This window comes from Lutjanus erythropterus, chromosome 9 (genome assembly GCF_056507025.1).
Source record: "Lutjanus erythropterus isolate fLutEry1 chromosome 9, fLutEry1.hap2, whole genome shotgun sequence".
NCBI classification, from domain to species: domain Eukaryota; kingdom Metazoa; phylum Chordata; class Actinopteri; order Lutjaniformes; family Lutjanidae; genus Lutjanus; species Lutjanus erythropterus.
The window spans coordinates 25,876,923-25,891,287 of record NC_139325.1 but is presented as its reverse complement, the minus strand read 5'-3'; the positions used below and the strand labels follow the sequence as shown (position 1 = coordinate 25,891,287).

The 14,365-nt window shown below is 39.4% G+C and overlaps 1 protein-coding gene across 2 annotated transcripts in view; it reads left to right on the top strand.

Annotated features, from left to right (window-relative positions):
* The first annotated feature begins 343 nt into the window (after positions 1–343).
* galnt1 (UDP-N-acetyl-alpha-D-galactosamine:polypeptide N-acetylgalactosaminyltransferase 1) overlaps positions 344–14,365 on the top strand; it is a 55,230-nt gene continuing 41,208 nt past the window's right edge. For both annotated transcript variants that reach the window (XM_084726902.1, XM_084726901.1), the window contains exon 1: positions 344–819. The gene's annotated coding sequence lies outside the window, so the exon portion shown is untranslated. The remainder of the gene's footprint in view (positions 820–14,365) is intronic.

Genomic DNA, 14,365 nt, shown 5'->3' with positions numbered 1-14,365 from the left:
AAAGAGCTTATACTGCATTTATGTGTGGGTCTGAGAGTGTGTATGTGTGTGCTGACTATTGCATGTGTGTGTGTGTATTTTAATTCCTGCATAATAAGCCTTCAATCAAAGCTCTGGCTCATTCTCATTTTGCATAGCAGTTCTGTCATATACATTTTAATACAGCAAACAATGCATAAATTAGTGTATTTGTCGTAGACTCAAAGCTTGTGTAGCCAGTATCACTAACACAGACACAAGACTACAGCAGATCAGCAGTTGTAACATTTTTAGTGTATGTAAAAATAGGATGGGATCAGTGATAGTATTTCTTCCGGGTTGAGATAGTGAAGGGAGGGATGAGCAGTGATGCTGCCTCTGTTTGCTCCGCACATCAGCAGCCAAGCTCCTCTCCCTCTCCCTCTCTCTCTCAGTCAGTCAGTGAGACAGACCCAGGCCAGGCAGAGGCAGCAGCGCCCGGAGAGAGGCAGACCACACCGCATAGCTTCACTGCTGCCTGACACATTCACGGTCCTTTCAAATGGATGTCTCTTCTGATACCGCCTTTTGACACTGGACGGTGCTCGTGTAGCCGCGTTCAACGCGAGAAACACCTCATCCCGGGCTTGGTTTTTCTTTTGTTTTTTTGAGGTAACATTAACTGATTTGTCTCGACGACACAGAGAAGAGGACCACACTCCCCCCATCGTTAGCTCGCTAAGCTAGCTAGCCCGCTAACTTAACCTAGCTGCGATACTTTGAACCGTCAGTTTTGTGCCTCGTAGCTAGCCTGCGGTCTCCTGCGCCACAGCAGAGGATTGAGGAGCCTCGTCACTCAAGGTAAGCGAACAATTCATGTAAAAAAACACAGCATTGTGGTTGTTTTTCTGCCACACTTATCAAGCAAACCGCTGTCTTGTTTCTGGGCAGTGAAACGTTATCTAGCAGCAGACTGGCGCTATGGCACAGAGCTGCTTCTTCTTGTTGACAGAAGCAGCCAAGCAACGGGGATGTGATGCGACTGACCGTTAAACACACAAAATGTCACTTTACTTCACAGCTTATCAGACGGCAGTTGCTGCTCCACAACCCGTCTGAGAGGTGTTATAATTGAAAGAATGCCGTTTTGTCGATAATAATGATGCTCAGGAATACTTTTTAGCCGTCTTATGTTGGCGTTTACTCTGTCATGAATGGGCGACTGCCGGGTTAACGTTATCTCACAGCTGCCGCATATAACTGCAGTGAGTTTTTCCTAATAACCGTATATTCAAATGATCGTTGAGACAGTTATCAGCTAGCCTGCCCGTACGACCAGGATGATACTCATGCATATATATATATATATATGTATATGTACATAAAGCAATCCATGTGTAAAGTTGATGGACTGTACGTCTCTTCCTGGTGGACGTTTCCTCTTTTGTCACTTAACATTTCAGAGCTTAACGTTGTTGCATCACAGCCTGTGAAAATGAACTGTACACCCGGAATTGAACCTCTGGTTGGTGTTTGCTGTTCTCCTATATCCTGACAGAGGTCAGGTTATTGAGTTTACCTACATACTTGGGCTGGGCGATATAACTTATAAATAACATATCGATATTTTTAGGTTATTCTCCAATATACAATGAATTCTCAATATACATTTTGTCTAAAATAACATAAGATAAATGATCAAAAAATGCAAACATATGATGAGCTTATAGAATGGGATGCGTTGCTGTAGATTAAACCATTGGTTCCCAAATGGATTTCAAGATTATTTCTGGGATTCACCAGATGGTTTTTGAGTTTTAAGTAAAATATTGTGGCAAGCAGCATGAAATGAGAGCCAGGAAGGAGCCCCTTAAACACATTCAATAAAAGGGACAGGCACTCAAAACTATGCTAAATACAGCTGGCCTCGAGAACTGTAACAGCCACTTCACTAACGATTTAATCAGCACACAAATAACAATTACCCACATAAACTACCACGCACTGAACAAACACAACATTTGCATTTAAAACTGCAGACTAAACAAACTACTAAGTCCAGAAAGCTTGACGGGAAACAAGGGATTTATTTTAAACTAGAGAATTAGGTTTTGCCCTTACCAGTTATACAGTTTGCCTTAGAATGTATTTTATTCAGGAACAGGAAATAGAGATTCTGTCTTAAGGTAGGTCACCTGAAAGTCCCACAGCAGCACCATCAACTGAGAAACACAAGGCACTGTTTATTCCAACAGAGCCTCAAGCTTTCACCAGGCTTGGGTAATATCACCCTGACTTTCTGCAGTGTGGATTGTTGGTGGTGTTTGAGAACCCAAGCTGATCATTCTGGGGGATCGCAACCTGAAAACATTTGGGTACCACTGGATTAAACTACACAAAAGAATAAAAGGTAGCACAAGCAGTAAAATGCAACACTAACATTAATGTAGCAATAATCTTAAACCAAAAACACAAGTAATAGTAAAAAAAAAAAATGACACGGACCAGACCAGCATTATTCTTTACTTGCTATATTGTAGGGATGACTATTGTATTTTTCCAAAAATATTAAGATAATGAATTTTTCCTAAATAATTATCATTAATGTGGATATAATGACTAAATGGGTAAAGGGAAACAAAAGAACAATCTAGTCACTTTACTGTAATGCAGCCTTTAACACCAGAAAAAGATGATACTTATGCCATTAAATGATATCCAAAAAGATTATATCTAGTCTCATATCAAAATATAGGTATAATATGAATATATTGCCCAGACCTACTTAGTACATATAGGAGGAAAATAACTAGCTGCCAGATTGAAACTCTTTACTTCCTTGTCAGGCTGCAGATTTTTAGGGCCCTCCTCCTCTGTTGAGCAGGGGTTAATTACATTTCATGTAATTCAATCACTAAGAGACCTTTTATAGGGTTTGGTTGAAGCATTTTGGGCCTGACCTATGTGTGTGTGTGTGTGAAAGATAGACTCAGTGACTGAGTGAAAGAAGAGAGAATGAGTGTGCATGTGTGAGTACGCATTAACAATGCTGTAATTATCTCAAGAGATAAGAAAATGGATTCACTATCAATCCTGCAAGAGTCTGCAGTTGCAGAGCAGAGCAGATGAAGATGTAGGATTGACAGAGAACCAATTAAATTAATCTGTCATGTTTCTTAAAGGGAGAGAAAGGAGGAGCATGTATTATTTATCCATGTGTGTGTGTGTGTGTGGTGTGGTTGCTTGTATGTGTGTAGGAGGAGAATATGCTGTGTAGCTGGAGGGAAGCAGCTGTACCTTTGCACTACCTGTAGCACTGGTCCCATGGTGCCTGTACATGAGCTGATGGCTTTGATCATGTGTTGAACAGCTGTGTGGCTAAGCTAAATACATAAAGATCACTGACTTGGCCATGTAGGTCAATTTTGTAAAATATATTGGTCGTTGCCTTGAAATGTATACAGTACATGTAACTTTGATGTTCTCAGTTTTTCCTGACCTGGGTTGTATGTGGGTCACGTTCAGGACCTTGCCTCAGAGAGCTGTATATCTGAACTTACCCCTGTGTTAAGGCATGACTGTCCAGCATTGAAAGGAAATGAATCATGTTCCTCATTTCAAGGCCGTGGAGTCGGCATGATGTGTTTCCTGCCCTGTTTGTGTTGACTGTGTGTTCAGGCGTCGGCAGATGTGTCTGCTTTTGTGTATGTGCCCCACTGCTCCCACGGATTTGAGATTTTTGCAAATTGGGAACATTTTGGCCAGTTCTCAGGAAATAAATTTCATGAGAGACAAGTTTTTGGATTAGGATGAAAATAGGTTGTGCTGCATCTAAGTGAATGACATCAATGAGAGCCCTCAACATGTAAAAATAAAAATGTGTATGTATTGGAAGTACATCACTGTGGTTTTAGGTCATAGAGAGGGTGTGGGTTATAAGTTGTGTGTGTTTCCACTGTGTAATGGTAATACATGTGGTAATAATCATGATAATAGCATGCTTTGGAATGTAATTAGTTCAATAATTATGAATCATGAGCAGAACTGCAACCAAGAAGTTTTACCTTTTTTCTGTGTTTTAAATCATGGTCAGAAATTAGTAGATTTATTTTTTTCATTAATTTTGCTGCTCAGTATATGAAATTGAAAGTGAAAGTCAGAGGTGAAAAGCTCTAATATCCTCTCTGTTAGTGTGTATTTGTATTTATGAGCATATATGTTTGTCATAGAGGGTGGTTGTGGTGCATTTATTGCTCCAGGCTGGTCTGGAACAATAGCTCTATTCTGGCCCGCGTCTCCGGAGGGAGGCAGCAGTATTCGGCGTTCCCGGCACTCTGTGTGCCAGCAAGGCTTGGTTTGGGATTGGGTTTCCACAGCCACCTGGAGCTCAGAGCACAGGAATGCCATTGTTCCTCCTTCCAGACTATGGCCGGATCAGGCACACATGCAAACACATACACATAAACAGACACATGCATGTGCACACACTTAGTACACAGTATGCAAGAGGAGCTCATACCAGCCTGCATGTCCCCCAAAACTTAGGTCACCCTGCTTTGTTAGGTTGTCATTGCTTACATAAATAGACAGTGAAACATCCAGCCTCTGCCTGCACAGCCACTGAGACCTGACATTAGCTGCAAAGCAATATGCTTGTCTGAGTGGCTGGTTAGTATTTTTAGCTGCAACTCACAGTAAGTTGAACCTATTGTGTTCCATTTTTTTCTGTTGTTAAATTCAGCTGATAATGATAATGATAATGTGCAGCCTGCTTAAAATTTAAAGGGATAGTTTGAGTTATTTGAAGTTAGGGTTGAGTACCAAAATTGGGTACTAACATGGCACCAAATCTGATACCTACCAGACTGAATCAAAACACAGATTATGGTGCCTGAGCTGTCTATTAAAATAGGTGCCCTCTGGTGTGGACATTACAGATGCTTCATTAAACATACCTAGTTAACATTATGGTAACACTAACTTCACATGGCTTTGGTAGCAGGTAGCCTTCTGCTAGCTCATAGCTACTGTAAACATGGTTAAAATGGTCTAAATTATGGCTGTATTTCACACAAACGGATTCCAACACTATGCAGGACATCCAGAAAATGTTTAAAAACAATTGCTTGCACGAGGGGAAGCATCTGGCAATACATGAGAGACACTTAATGGGATACTAGTGCTTGTGTGACCCCATGCCAAACACATCAGCTGGCAGTGTGGGTGTCCCTTACCCCAGCAATGAGGACTATTGATATAAAACTCTAGATGTGATGTGTGATAATGACTCACCATTTCTATCTATGATGAGGAGACCGATGATGATGATGACAGCAGCCTTTTCTCAAGATAGACAATATGATCAAATTTCTGTGAAAGAATTTCTGAAGAATTTGTATTTATTTAGCTGTTATTAGTACAGTAATTGTTTTAATTTGTTATATGTTTTGTATGTATTTTATATTTATGTATTAAAAAGCCTCTGAAAACATAGTCTGAAATAGTGGAAATTCATATATGATATCAAAGTTTAGTTTCTCATTAAGCATCCACAGAGATCTGGATGAAAATAAATATTCATAACTTTTAGAAAACCTGTTTCCAAAACAAGGACTTTTGCTATTTAGATCATTTTTCAAGAGTGTGGCGGCATGTTAACTTGTTTGATTGACAGCTGCCTCAGAAATCCCAAACCAGAAGCTAAGTAATGCAGCAGCAAAATTTATTTTAGCCACCTAAACAAAGGATCACCTAAAAAAAAATCAGAATTGGTTTAAGTGTACGCTATATTTATAACATGTTTGCCACTTTACTTTGTCATCAAGCAACATTTTACAACGGGGAACTGAAGCTGCCATCTCTGCTCTCTTTACAACCACCAGACTCCATGGACAGAAGTATTTTACCTCACACGACATAGGAGTTTTAGGTGTTTGTGTTTGTTAGTTTGTGCTATTGTTTGACTTTGGTGTGACGGTGTTTCCACACGTTTGGCTTGGGTTTTTTTTTTTTTTCAATGGAGTTTAGTGGCAGTGAAGAGAGCAAAGATAGTGGCACTGCCATTGGTAAAGGCTGTCTAACAGCAAAGTAGGAAGAGAAAATGTTCTAAATATAGCATATACTTAAACCGATATTGATTTGGGCCAGGTTAAGTCACTGTTTATGTTAAAGGAGTGCTCAGAGCAGATGCAGCAGCAGGGCGGAGATGTTTTGTTGCACCCACATAAAACTGACATGGATTTTTTTATGATTGGTTTGTGGAATTAATTGTGTAATAAATCTCTGACAACAAACATGCCCAATTCAAACCCAAAACAGCAAACAAGAACTTACATGACAATAAGTTGGATTAATTCTGATTTCTAATACTGGATTTGGGTTTGCAGAGGCTTTTAAGTATTGGTTCAGGCCCTGTTAAGGCAAGTATCATTTTAGCACTGGCATCAGATTAAATCCAAATGATACCCAACCCTCTTTGAACTGAAGTTGTATGAAATACTTATTTGTAATTAGTGTATTACCTACAGGAGACGCAGGTCGACACACCCTCAGTTTGGAGAAACAGAGAAGAGTACCAGGATAGAATATAAGAAATTTACTGCTGTGAACATAGTCAGCAGCAAAATGTATTTTAGCCTCTCAGCAAAAGGTCCAGCTAAAAATGTCAGTCCCAGTTTAATTGTAAACTATATTTACAATATTCACATCACTTTCTGACAGGAATCCACTTTTATATAAATCAAATCTTGCTCCCTCTTGCTCAACCAGATTCCACTGGAAAAAGCAATAATTTTACCTCACAAAACAAGGGAGTTGCTGGTCTAGCACTGCCTTGATCAGTTAGTTTGTTTAGTTTTTGTTTTGTTAGTGTGTTATTATTTCAGTGAATCCACACCAACCTTTTAAAACACTGAAGTCACAAAATAACACAAAAAAACTAACTGATTAAGGTAGAGGTAGACTAGCAAGTCGTGTGTTGTGTGAGGTAAAATTACTGGTTGTGTCTGGTTGAGCAAGAGAGAGCAATATTTTACTTATGTAAAGACTGTTTCCTGTCAGAAAAGGCTGTTTGATGTTTAGGTAAAGTGGTGAAAATATTTTGAATATAGCATACAATTAAACTGATACTGATTTTTTTCCCTGTCTGCAGCAAAGCTTCCATGCTGGTACTTCTCTTTGCTTCTCTAAACGGGGGGCATGTAATGGACCTGTATCTACTGTAGGTAATACACTGACTATTGATAAGTACCTCATATGACCCAACTTCAAATAATCCAGACTATCCCACTAAGACAAGTATGCAAAATCAGTGAGATATGATTAAAAAAATGTAACTAGTACTGAATTAATTGTTCAATTAATTAATAAGTTGATTAACATAAAATTTAATCTGCTGCAAGGTTGAGAAGGAGTTAATCATTTTAGTTGTTTGTCGAGCAAAAATGGCAAACACTGATAGCAGTTTTTCCAATGAGGAATTTTCTGCCTTTTTCTGTCATTTTTTTTCACTGTTTAACAATTCACTATTGTCTGTCATTTTCCATTCTTTGATTTATCAAAAAATTCATGGAACAGTTATTTGCAGACCAAAATGCACAATAAAAAGTGACTTTGAAATTAAAAGTAAAATATATTAATCTGTGCACTTATTGTCATTGAGACTAGAGCAAGTGTAAGCAACATGTCTTGCGTTATCCGTTCTAGCCAGAAAAGTGTCAATTTGACTTTGTTTACTTCAAAGTTCTCTCTTTAATCAAATCCTACTTTCACAAGAAAGAATTTTACAAACACCAGCTGTCAGTAAGACATCTGATTACTTCTCCTCTAAGATGGGGTTTTGTTTTTTAATAATGTTGTCTGATCACAGCACACATCAGACAGACTTATCACCGCACTTTGCTTCCGTTAGTTTTGGCAATGTGTCCATGCAGCAAAAAGCAGATTTACTCTTCACAGATCTGGCTGGTTTATTTGTACTATGACATAATTTATAAGTATTTTGGGGGCATTTTTAGTCTTTTATTAGAGAGGAGATTGTTGAGAGTGACAGGAAAAGTGGGGACAGTGAGAGGTAGGGGATGACATCTAAGCAAGACTATTGTCTTTGAGCGAACTCAAAACGGGGATGCTGTGGTTACTTGTATTCATAGGCCGCAATCCTCTTTGAGCTTGGATGTGCTACCTGCTTCCTGTCTTCAGTATTATTAGATTCTGCTCAAATCTGGCGGCCTAGATTTAGTGTAACCTTAGAGAAACTCACTCCGGATGTTGATAGCTAGTTTAGCTTGATCAGATAGCAGAGCCTTAAATGGTTGATCTTCAGACAAAGTGAGAGAAACATAAAACGGAGAGGGATGAGAAGGAGGGAGAGATAGACATCAGCAGCATTTAGTAGCTTTTTTTTCTCAGTCCTCTAGGGTTTGTAGACAGGCAATTGCAGTTGTGTGTGTTTGCCTATGCATGTGTGTCCTCTGGCTTTCCAGCGGGTCACATTAGGGATAGAGTTGCACATAAGTGGGTCAGCCAGTGCCACCAGGGAGTCTTGCCAGCTCCCTGCTCCCTCTTAGGCTGGAACCAACTAAAGGCCAACACAAACACATAAACCTTAGATTTGTGCATGTGTTTTCAGTATATTGTTTGTGTGCATTAATTGTTGGTTTGTGTATTTATGTACAGACAGAGTGTGAGGCGAATGATCCTAAGTGTTGCTGGTCATTCACTGAAAATAACCTTGCACCTTCCTAGTTCATTTTACTTTGAGTCCTCATTAACACCTTTACTAGAAACTGAAATACACTAAAGCTGTGAAGGCAAAAAAGAGCAGCAAGCCTAACCTATGGCGCAGTATGCTTAAACTGCATATAGGGCCTCTACAGATGATTCAGAGCCTGTCACACTCAGTGTGTCTCAGCTGGATGGACACACTGTTTCTGCTGGCTTAATGATAAGGAAATGGGATTTAGCCCAGTATTCAGCAGAGGTTTATTTCATCTCCTAACTGTAGTCGTTTGTTTTCTGCTTTGGTCCTCCTCTGACGAAAAATGAATGGTCTATTTATGTTCTCAGTTTCCTTGCCTATGTCGTTGCATTGTTCATTTGAGATGACATCATGAGGTAATAAGCAGGCAATGATATAAGCATACTACATGCCTGAATTATAGCACAATATGGCAGAGATAACACTTAGTCTCCATCCAATAAAAATACAAGTTGCTGTTTCAAGTAAATGATCCTTAGACTTTTGGAAAGTGTCTGACTTTAAGTACTTTTCTAACAGTGATGAGGTCTTGTGGGTATAGTCTGTACCCACTTTCTGCCACCACTGGCCAGGTGTGCTTAGGTTTGAATATGAGCAAAGTGGTTAGTGGTTAGTAATGTTCTGTATTTATTAGGGAATGTAAGACGAGAGAGACTTGTGACTTTGCGTCTTTTGTATTAATGATTAATCGGTTATTGATTGTTAATGTTTTCAACTATCAGTTAAGGAAAATGTACAAAATTTGCAACCTTAGTATTTATTATTTACAGAGCATCCATAGTGTTGACTGTGCAGCCACTCACAATAAATAGGTTTGTGAAGGAATTTTCTGGGAAAAGCTCAGATCTGTGATGGATGTGGATGGGAACACATAAATATTTTGAAGAAGCGAGTCCTAACTTGAAAGTGATCTGCACAAATGATAAGGTCCTCAGAGGATACTGCGACATGCTTCTTGTTGTCACTGAGTACAGGTTAGAAAGGTTGTAATGATAAGACACATGAGGCCAAGTTTAGGTATTTGCAGGATCTCTTTGGTAGGAGCTTTTTATAAAAAAAAGAAAGAAAGAAATGGGTCACTCTTAGTGATGAACCCATAGAGAACCAAACAGAGACAGGCAAGGGGTTAGAGAGAGGAGATGACACACAGCAAAGCGCTGCAGGCTTGAATTGAATCAGGGCTGCTGCAGAACTGATAGCCTCAGTACATGGGGAGCACTCTATCAAGTGAGCCAACAGGGTGCCCCATCACCAGCAGTTTGAGTAGTAACTGTAATTTAATTGCTTATTTTTTCTCAATAACTGTAAAGGATTATTATTAGATTTATTTTGTTATTTTATTTTATGTAACTACTTACTGAACTGCTAGTAGGTAAGCCTTGTTTTAGTTTCATAGTTGTTGATGAGTTGCAGCCCCTACCAGCTGGTTTAGAGGAATCAGGAGTCAGCAGTCGGTATAGGTTATATGTAGGTTTTATGTAGGTTCTTCAAGATTCTTTCAAAAATTGTGCAAGTTAAAAGGAAGGGGAATATTGAACTTAAATTTACCACGTGACCACTCCAAAATGAATGCTAATGCAGTGTAATATCTACTGAATGTGTAAATAGGAAACTGTTTCTTTTGCCATATCAATTTAAACGGTAATGTGTTAGAGTAGTGTTCACAGCTTTCCCCACATAGCCACAAAACAGTTCCTGCAGGTTTCAGATCAAAACCCAATATGCTTCAGCAAGGATCAGCCAGATCCTAATGGCACAGATCAGTGATAACTACACAAATCAAAAAGATGAGAAGCAGCTGGAGTGCTGTGGCTGGGGACCATGTTAGATGAGTCATTTTTTGGGACATGAGCATTATGAGGGTGAGTAAAATACATACAAATATGATGAAAGACAAAGCAGATTTCAGTGTGTTATAGGACACGTATGTTAGTGTTAGGGATGTCCCGATCACATTTTTGTGCCCCCGAGTCCAAGTTCGAGTCATTTGATTTTGAGTATCTGCCGATACTGAGTCCCGATCCGATACTTCAGCAATGCATTAATAAGAAGAGGAAAAAAAGAGAACACATCCACATTTCCACCATGCGAAATGCCCAATTTGCACACATTACAAGTGGCTGTTCTTTTACTGAGGGACTTGTCAATACAACTTTGTATTACCTTGAACAAAATCCAATTGGATTTGCAATTGCAGTTGACTTGTTGTTGCTAGTGCTTTGAATTGATATGATTGGCTTCTTCAATGGATCCTGTGCATGGATAGTACGAAGCTTGAAGAGGCACCTTGAACACCTGAGCAGAGTGAAATAATAGGGACTGCAACAGCATAGCATGGTAGCATTGAGTAACCCTATCCACTGTGTTCAGCTTAGCTCCAACAATTCCCTCCTTTGTAAGAGTGTGCTGTTCATGCGTCCGTATGTTGCTCATAGCATCTGTTCCAGTCTGAGATATGACCTGACAGGAAAAGACATAGTTTCCATGGCGACAGCCCTGCTCCTTGCCCACCCCCTTCCCCACACCCGCCATAGGAGGAAGTGGAATATGTCCAATTTCTGCTGACTCGTGGAGAAACAATTGTGTGACACAGACTAACACACAGATGTCTCTCTTTGCTTTTGCCTGGAATGATTGTGTGCCTTTTTAATGACACTGTTTGAGTGTAAGTTGGCCTCTCTATCCAGCTTGTAGGCCCATTTGTTTTGTAAGACTTGAATGCCATGGGATTTTAAATTTCAAATAGAATAGTACTTTATTCAGTAACTGTCAATTAAATGAGGAATAGTTTGTGGTTGCGTTGCAGCCTTGCTAAGACTACACTTTATTGATCTCTGTGGGGATATTTGTCCTCTGCATTTGATCCAGCTGTACTGTGTAGGAGCATCAGGCAGCCCCAGTGCAGTGCACAGGGGATTAACTCCAGTCCTGGAGCCAGTGCCTTGGTCAAGGACAATGGCAGGAGTACTACCTACTATAGCATGCCTGTCACCAGTCAGACTTAGTGGTAGGGTAGTAGTAGTGTTAAGACTTTCTTCCTGCGAGGCAACACTGCTAAACACTGAACCACTGTGCTGCTGTGTTCACAGAACTAGTAAAAAAACAAGAAAGTTTACAGGAGATTTATAGAGGTTTGTGACTCAATTCTCATTGTTCTCATCCAAAAAAAGAGAAATCTGCTTGAACCTGAACGACAGGTCATAATTAGTCTTAATTGTGCACAGTGCTTTCACATGGGGACCTTTACTGGACTACTTGAAGCAAGCAAGTTTAAAAAATGACCCTGTTGTGGAAAAATCAGTTGTGTTGCATGATGCTGGTTAGCGTTGTCCCTAATTAAGATTTTTATACCAAACCCATCGTGATCAGCTGATAGATAAAATAAATATTGTTTGTCACATACCCAGTCTGGGTAATAGAAGAGGTGAGGAGATTTGAGACCCGAGAGTGATACAGCAGAATGGGTAGCAGATGAAATGTGGATGAGCAATAAGGGCACACAAATGTATATTTCCTTGTTTTTGGTAAGCTTATCATTTTTGCTGCACAAATCAAGATGACAAACATGGATTAAATTGGCTGCCAAATATGCCTGCTATGTTGATTTGGTTGAGTTTAGACAGATCTCTTTGAAAAGCTGATGTTTTCACAACATAGTCATGCCAATCTCTTATGTCATCAGAGGTGGGGGATGTAATAATGTGTACTAGGAGACAATATAAATGTGTTTACCATCAGAGATTTTGGTATCCATCCTTTTCAATATGGGTGTACTAGGCCATTGTGTGAAGTTTTGCACAACACTGAGCTGGACTATTTAATGGTAACATTGGATTTTTATATGAATTTTTGAGCCAATTTACTTTGATTTGTCTGGCACCTCATTTGCTAGATTAACCAAAAACAGACGCACGAGTGTGGTTATATCATACATGAAACAGTTTAATTGTTTTTCTTCCATTAAACTTACTATGCCATGATGTTTATTGATATTACAATATAAAATTACATTTAGGCTATTTCAGGGGTTGGTTTAGAAGTTTAGAAATTTAGTTTTGTTGATATGTTATGTTTTCCTTTGGATTTTCACAAAGAGTGAATCTTTGTAGTTTCAGTCATCCAAGTATCACAGCAGATAGTCATTGATACAGCTCACTCAAAGCTATATTGCTTGCTATGCTTTTGAAACTGACCAATTTCAACTTGAAATACACCTATTAACAAAGTCAACTCACACTAGTGTTCATCTTTAGCTCTTTCTTCATCTGTAAACAACACAGGTGAAGACTAATAGTGGTGAAGACTAATACCAAATCAGTTGTGTTTTGCAGAGGTTACTAGCACTCATGTTAGTTTGGATTTGATCTCACCCTACAAAAACCCATGTCCAATAGACTTGCAATGAATGAGGTCATGTAGCTTTTGTTTATTTGTCTAGGGCTGCTTCTAATTAAGCATTGTGATTCCAAACAAATGCAGTGGTGTAATATTTTCCCACAAAAGCTACATTTCCACAGCAGGAACTTTCCCCAGGGATTAGGAACCTTTGCAGGAATGCAGTGTGTTTCTTCTGCAGGGATCAGGATCTTAATTGACTTCCATGGACATTATTTTACCCACAAAAAGTCCCTGCTCAGGGGCTAGTGTATCTCTGTTTGGGAACCTAAGACCTGCAAAACATCTTGCACAACTGATCATTTTAACCCAGACCATGATTTTCCCCAGCCCTAACCTGGTGTTTCCTTTCCCTCAACCTATCCAATTCTCAACCATAGCATTGTCACATTAAAAAAACATATTTAGTAGAATGTGCACAATAAAGAACCAATGCATACATATCTCATGAGTTTTGAAAATCTAGGATTTCATTTAAGACTTGACCAGGGTTGTACTTTGCAAAAGTACAGGAATTTTGGTGGAGGGGCTTGTAGCCCTAAACATTTCTGATTAGTCATGTACTTGCAAAATTTAATTTCAGCCACCATTTTTCAAAGTCTGCTGTGCCAAACCGATGTGTGTTTTGTTCACTGTGCTTTGAGACATCAATATGGAGTTACAGAAGAAAGCATTCGACAGATGGGCCAAAGACAGCTAAGTCCAGTCCTTATTGAGAATTTATACTGAGGATGAAATCCAACAGGAACCATCACTTTATATGGTGTGATTGTTGTATAGTCACTTGTAAGAACAACATGCAGTAGGAATGTTATTAAGTTCTTGTAAAGAAGTTCCAAATAATAAAAGTGGAATTGGGCTATAGAAAAGAAATGAGAAGATTCACTACTCTGACTGCTTTTCAAGATTGTTTGGATAATAAAATGTTGCAAATGTGACTGTGGGCAAAATGTGTATCCCAAATAGAAAAGTGTCTGCCTGTAACTGTTCTGAAGATCAGTTACTGATCTAAAAAAAAAAACTAGAGAAAGGCAGAAAGGACAGACCCCTGCTGTGGCAGCTCTGTGCTCTGTCTTTGTTGTGTGACAGAGTGAGCTATCTGCCCCTGGCTCACCCTGACCAAGGTACAGCACTCCCCCCTGGGCCCACATACACACAACCATCCATCTCTAGCTCTTATCTGCTACCAGGCCGCTGCTCTGAGTGTCTGTGTGCATGTGTGTGGGTCTGTGTGTTTGTTCGTCTGAGGACCCT